The sequence below is a fragment of the Vulpes vulpes genome, chromosome 7, assembly GCF_048418805.1.
Source record: "Vulpes vulpes isolate BD-2025 chromosome 7, VulVul3, whole genome shotgun sequence".
In the NCBI taxonomy this organism is placed as follows: Eukaryota; Metazoa; Chordata; class Mammalia; order Carnivora; family Canidae; genus Vulpes; species Vulpes vulpes.
The window spans coordinates 125607192-125614598 of NC_132786.1; the positions used below are offsets into that span (position 1 = coordinate 125607192).

The 7407-nt window shown below is 43.8% G+C and overlaps 1 long non-coding RNA gene across 1 annotated transcript; it reads left to right on the top strand.

The window, feature by feature from the left end:
- Nucleotides 1-760: 760 nt before the first annotated feature.
- LOC140599758 (uncharacterized) lies at nucleotides 761-4961 on the top strand. Its single transcript, XR_012002773.1, has 2 exons — nucleotides 761-1688; nucleotides 2395-4961. It is a non-coding gene; the product is annotated as an uncharacterized lncRNA (long non-coding RNA).
- The last annotated feature ends 2446 nt before the right edge of the window (nucleotides 4962-7407 follow it).

Consider the following 7407-nt stretch of genomic DNA (forward strand, 5'->3'; position numbering starts at 1 on the left):
GGGCACCGACCCGCGCGCGGAGCCAGGACGTGCGGTGTAGACGCGCCTGCCGCCGCCTCCGACGCGGGTCCGCCCGCCGGCACCTGCCGCGGTCCGTGCGCTGCGCCCCCAGCGGGGACCCCCCGCCCCCTCCCCCTCCCCCGCCGAGGGGCGCGCGCTGGGCCGCCCGGGAGGGGCCGCGGGACCAGGTGCCGGGACCGACTCTCCCTCCGCCCGCGGCCGCCGTCGCGGTGGGGCGGGAGCGAGCAGTGTCCTGGGCGCCGGGGCTCCGGCTGCAGGGCCCGGAGGCTGGGGGCGGGAGTGGGGGCAGGGAGTCTGGGGGGGACCAGGGAGTCTGGGGGGACCAGGGAGTCTGGGGGGGGACCAGGGAGTCTGGGGGGACCAGGGAGTCTGGGGGGGGGGGACCAGGGAGTCTGGGGGGGGGGGGACCAGGGAGTCTGGGGGGGGGGACCAGGGAGTCGGGGGGGGGACCAGGGAGTCTCGGGGGGGGGGACCAGGGAGTCTCGGGGGGGGGGGGACCAGGGAGTCTCGGGGGGGGGGGGACCAGGGAGTCTCGGGGGGGGGGACCAGGGAGTCTCGGGGGGGGGGGGGACCAGGGAGTCTCGGGGGGGGGGGGACCAGGGAGTCTCGGGGGGGGGGGACCAGGGAGTCTCGGGGGGGGGGGACCAGGGAGTCTCGGGGGGGGGGGGACCAGGGAGTCTCGGGGGGGGGGGGGGGGGGACCAGGGAGTCTCGGGGGGGGGGACCAGGGAGTCTCGGGGGCCTGGGAGCCAACGGGGCCCTTGTGCACCAGGCCAGGTGAAACTAGAGGGCGAGCCCCCGAGCCTCGGCCTCCCATCTGCTGCTTTGCCAGGTCTTGTCAGCTGCTCATCTAAGGTCACCAAGTGACCTCAGGTCAGCAGGTGAGGATGATGGTGAGGACGACTGTCCCCTTCTACGGCTTCCTTGCCAGGACTGCACTAAGCCTCTTACATACATTCTGTCATTTGGTTTCAGTTCCTTCATACAGACAAGGAACCTGGGACTTAGAGAACCCTCTTTCCTATCACGGGCTGTTAGAACAAATGTGAGTCCTTTCTAGTTCCAAAGAACGACTTTGTGCTGTCCTCTGATTATAGGTCGTACCTTGGTACCTTAAGTGTATGATCCCTTCAACTGATAACTAGGGACGCCCCGGCGGCTCAGTGGTGGAGCGTTCGGCCCCGGCCCAGGGCATGACCCCGGGGTCCTGGGGTCGAGTCCCACGTCGGGCCTGTTTCTCCCTCTGCCTGGGTCTCTGCCTCTCTCTGTGTCTCTCATGAATAAATAAATAAAAATCCTTAAAAAAAAATAATAAATGTGACATTGCTTAAGAAACTAACATGTTAAAAATCTGCTGGGTGTATTTAGAAGGACAAGATACAGTCTTGAACCTTGAAAAGTGTGTAGGTTAAAGAATGACAAGTGAAAAAGTAATGTACTTTAAAAAGCAGAAGATAAACATTGATACTGCGATCCGATGATTGTCCTAACAACCCAGAGGTAATGGTGACATGGACAAGAACTACCGCATGCAGGACGGAGGAAGAGAGAGATACCGGATCCACGTCCAGGAGCACGACTCCGAGCGGCGGGGGCAGGAGGAAGCGTGTTGGCGAAGGCGTGCGGCTGTGCACCCCCTGCAGGGAGTTGCCAGTGCACCTGGCCCAGGTGAGCGTGGACGTGTGAAGAGGGAGGGTGAGAGCGGACGAGAGGCCGAGACAGTCGGCGCTGAGCAGGACGGCGGGCGGGCCCCCTGGTCGTGCCCGGCCTCGGAAGTCGGACGGTAGAAGGTGATCTGTGACTGGAGGGTCACTCTGGAGCAAGGGACGGACAGTGACAGCAGAAACCAAATATCAATGAAATCACTAAGAATCTGGGAGGGAAGCAGTGTGGCCGGAATTCACACCGGAGACAAGGGAGGAGGGAGGCCTCAGAGGCGGCCGAGGACCGAGGACCGAACAGAAAAGGGCTGCGGAGCTAATGAAGGGGGCTAAGGAAAGAATGGGACTCTGGGGACGGGGTGATTTGACTGATAATAGATGAAATACAGACTTCTAGAAGTCCTAAATTAGGTTTTGGAGAAACACAAAGTTTTGAGGAGCCTGTCACAGAGCTCCCGGGCTGGAGAGGCCAAGCCCTTGCTGACACCTGTTACGGGCTGAGGGGTCATCCGCACGTTGGTGCCGGAGGAAGCTGCAGCTCTGGATGGTAAGGGCCAGAGTCACGTGCTCAGAGTGAGACGCAGGCCAACGGTGGGCCCTGGGGAACTCTCCTCCAGTTAAGGGATGGTCCAAAGAAAAGAGTACCTGAAAAGACAGCCTGATCATTAAAAATTAATTGTTCTTGATTCACATGTTTAATGTTGTGCTTACAGGAATACTCTGGCCAAATCTCTACCTTGGATATTACCTTTTCAGGTCATCATAACATCAACTGATGCTCCTGGATAATTGAATGAACGATGCCCAACATAAGACTGTGATTGGTTTGTGTGATTTCATAAATGCACAAAAGACACATGAACTTACTCAATGATCCATTTTTACTTTTGTCAAGGTGAATATAAAAACAAATTGGACTTATATTGCTTTTTAATGAAACATCTCTAATGCTAGTGGAAGATGGATGCACAGTTATCAAATGCGCTTTGGCGATGACATTTAAGGAAACAGGTGTGTGACCTGAATAGCTATAGGTGGTCTGTTTTCTGTTTTCTGGTTGAGAATTGATTTGTGCATTTGACCTGAAAGGAAGATATTAACTCTTTCAAGTCACAGATGAAATTATTCTTTCATTGAGTAGACATACTTTGGGGGGCACCCTCTCTGGGCTAGGCACTATTCTGAGTAGATAAGAGCAATAAAAGTCCCCGAGGTGATGCATATGAAACAGACATGAGCAAAATAAGAAATTATGGTAATAGGTGCTCTTGTGGTAATAGAGAAAAAAAAATCACAAAATGCCCCTTAAGTGTTTTGGAATTGGGCAGTCTATTATTGCTTGTAGTCTAGTTATCACTAGAATTACATTACAACAGAGAGAGGAATCTTTTTCAGGTCAAATAGAAAGACCAGTTTTGCAAATATGTCCGGGAAACCTGTCAACTCACAAACCCAGCTAAGAAAAAGATTATGCATTTACAAGAGCTGGAGAAGAACAACAAATTTTAAGGTATTTATATCTGATGAGACATTTAATCCTCCTGGCGACCTCGTTTAAATCCCTTTCTTCTCTTTGCTCACCTTTCCCTTTCTCTCCTCCCCAGTCAGAATTGGCGTCCTAGCAGAGAATTGTTTTAGGACTCCACTTTTTACAGAAAATGGGTAAAAATATATGCAAATGATTAGCACAAATGGACCAGTGAACGAGTAGCCCGTATTGATACACAGACGCATGCACATATGCATGCGATAGAGTCAAAGGATTGCTTGTGAAGATTAATAAGATAATGCATGCAAGGTCCTAAAGAAAAAAAAAAGGAGAAACAACCTCTGGTACAGAGTAAATACTCAGCAAATGCCAAGTATTTTACTGTTGTTATAACTGCCTCATTGTTTAGCTCACTGCTGTCCAGACAGCTATAGAAACAAACTGAAGATAATACAGTAAATGATTCTACGCATTTTTATTGAGCTTTGCATAACTTAGAATTTGTGCTTCTAGATTATTTGTCTTGAAACAATCAGACTAAAGAATCTTCCAAATATGTGTTAAGGTATTGTTATTAAAATCTCAAAAGACTTCATGATTTTTATAAGAAGGTCTAATCGCACAAGAAGAAGCTACTTTCCTTCTGTTCCTCTTCAATCTGTGGGCACTCTTTAATGATTTGATTACAATTTTGTTCTTTAACTTTCCATCTTGTGAGAAATTTGGAGGAAGTAACAGAAATGAACTGGTTGTGAAATACAGGGAGAGGAAAAAGGGAGAAGCATATTGTGACCTATGTGCTCAAAATGTCATGAGAAAAGCCTTAAATTAATTCAGGACCTAAAATGTATGCGGTGATGATGTTCTCCTAGAGAAGTGGGCATTTAGCCTGGAGGGGAGGTTTGAGCTTTAAACGGCAATAGAGACACAAACTATGAGTTTTTGTGGAAATGGATAAAATGTAGAAATTGTGCTCACAATTGGATAAAGCAATGACTAGAGCCTTTTTTCCTCTAACTCTCATAGTTTTTTTTTTTTTTTACTTATATTGACTTTGTTGCTAAACACATTTCCTGCCAATCAATAATACTTACTGAGTGTCTATTCTATATTAAGCACTGCACTAGGACGCAGTAGAGACCGCATTGCACTGATTGACTAGTAATACAACCAATGTCTCACTAGGAGATGAGAATTCTACTACTGCAAAATAAAACTGAAACCATTTCAATAGTAATGTCAAAAAAAATTAAACCAAATTGAGGTGGAGTGTTTATCAGAGACAATTATAAGTGATTGTCACATTACATGGGAAAAATAAAGATATATTTTTGTTAACTACTGTTACTCTGGTCTGTAGCAGAGATTAACAAACTTATTCTCAGGACCCATTTACACTCCTAAAAGTCGCTGAGGACCCCAAGATCTTTTGGTTATGTGGATTATGGTTATATTTATTAGTAGTTTTAATATTAGGAAAATAAAACCAAGAAAATCTAGAAATAGTTCGTAATTAATTCATTTAAACATAAAATAACAAAACTATTATATGACATTAGTTACATATTAGTATGAAAAAAAAACTATATTTCCAAAGTAAAAAGCTGGGTGGAAAGAGTGACATTTTATTTTATTTTTTATTTTATTCTTTTTAATTAATTTAATTTTATTATTTTTATTTAATTTTATTTATTATTTCATTTTTTTATTTTTATTTTTTTTGAGTTACATCATTTTACGACTACACAAATCTTTTCAATGTCTGACTTAATAAAAACATGTAGATTTTCATGTCTGCTTCTACATTCAATCTGTTGAAATATATTACTTTGTTTGAGATAGATGAAGACAACCCAATCTCACATAGATACGCAATTAATGAAGGAGTATTTTAATAGCCTTTTTATGTAATTGTGGCTCTTCTATTTTGATATTACCCCCAAACTCAACAAGAGGTGGTTTCTTTAAGATTAGCAGCAATGTGGAATCTAGAACTACGTCAATAAACCTTTCTTATGTTGGTTCATCGGGAAATGTAGATTCTCCAAAAGTTCACATATTTTCTTTAATTATATAATACCCCCAAAATTACATTCACCGATGACCAGCAATCTCTTCAGAAAAGTCATGAAGTACCAGAAAGCTATCAAGCTCATAACTGCAGACAGAAGTTTTCCAAATCCTAATTTTTGCACGAAAGCTTGAATTTTATCACTGGCCACAATAGCGTCAGTTGTGACAAGCTCACTTCGCTCACGTTTGGGCAGATGTCTGCCAAGTCATCCAACTGTGAATAATAGGAATTTGTTTGTCGAGTCGTTCTCTCCAGTGAAGAGTGTGCTCTGCGAGAAAGCCGCCGGCCCAGCTCCCCTCCAGCAGCCCTGCCCCTGCAGGGGCCACGCGAGCCTCCGACGTCGGCCTCTCCTTCACCTACACGATACTTTGGCTGAGGGTTGAGATTTAACACAATTAATACTTTTTACTGCTTAGTCAGGAATATTTTTAAGGGATACTGACTTTTTGTTCTCTTTCTGTGACCCTGTGTGGTTGGACCCCACGGTTACCGGTGGATTTGGGGACAGTGGCCTTGGTTCATGCTGAGGCTCCCGCGCAGAACCCTTTATGAAGAAAACAAACACCGTCTTAGTATTTTTTTAATAATAAATTTATTTTTTATTGGTGTTCAATTTGCCAACATACAGAATAACACCCAGTGCTCATCCCGTCAAGTGCCCCCCTCAGTGCCCGTCACCCATTCACCCCCACCCCCCGCCCTCCTCCCCTTCCACCACCCCTAGTTTGTTTCCCAGAGTTAGGAGTCCTCATGTTCTGTCTCCCTTCCTGATATTTCTCACTCATTTTTTCTCCTTTCCCCTCTATTCCCTTTCACTATTTTCTATATTCCCCAAATGAATGAGACCATATAATGTTTGTCCTAGTATTTACATGAAAATACCTTCACTCTCTCCCATAGGGCCTTAGGGATGCCCAGGGGCTTAAGGACCATATTTTGAGAATTTAGTCTTCAAGTTTCTAACTTTACTCTTTGTTGGACTAACACACTGTTGTTACTCAGCAGCTATTCACTTACAGATCTTTTCTCTGCCTGATTTCAGAATAAAGTAAGTTTTACACTATGTTGAACAAACATGTCCCATGGATGTTATTACAGGTAAAGGTATGGCTTGTGAAATTTTTGAATGATCAGATATCTAAATTTTTCATGAATATTATGCAGTCTCTCTCAAAAATTAAAGCAGCATATTAAATTATCAAGGTATTTCTAGGATATTAATGAACAAAGTAATTTTTATAGAGAGACAATTCTGCATTTGATGACGTTAAAAATTTAATGTAACATCTAATATACTGTCTTGGATCTGAATTTAAACATTATTCTATTATTATAAGTCTATTGAATTTCCCTAGGTTTCTTATTAAGCCATAAAATATCTGTCGACATCTAAGAAATGAACATAAAAATATGTGTATGGTATGCTCAGAATTTTTCAGCTTTATGTCATATTTTTTCTATTAATTATTTGTTTTCTAATTAAGGAATAACTTGATTTTATTAAATTTAATATTTTATTAAATTTAATATTTTATTAAATTTAATAACTTTATTTTATTATATTAATCGGTGACAAGTTTCCATTTCAAACAAAATTTAGAAATTTAGATTCAAGAGTCTCCATTATGTAGAAAATGATTGTCCTAGTAAGACACTGTTGGAAACTATACTGTTCTGGCAACATATGCAAATATCCATAAGATGGTGCTTCTGGATAAAGCCAAAAATTCTATGTTGTTTGCAGTCAATGCCATATTTTTAGATTTTGCTCTGAAGTAAATAACATGAAAATTAAATCTATATAAAAGTAAACCAGTGAGACCCCCTTTGTACACACTGATTTTTTTATATGATTTAGTGGTTGGGGAAAATGAGTTAAAATCAAATGGGAGTGTGTGTATATTTGTACGCGTGTGTGTATAAAAATCATGGATCCTCTACCACAAGAAGACTTCATAGTTTTGCAAATAAGTTCCTGGCTTTTGTTTGTCAAATTTGGACCTAAAGAAAGACATGTGAAAATGAGGAGAACACTGTGATTTTTTTTTTTTAAAGGTCTTATTGATTTGATTTAAGAGGGAGGGAGAGCAAGGCCACAGGCCTGGGCAGAGGCAGAGGCAGAGGCAGAGGCGGGTCCCCACCGAGCGGGTCGCCGGCCGGGGC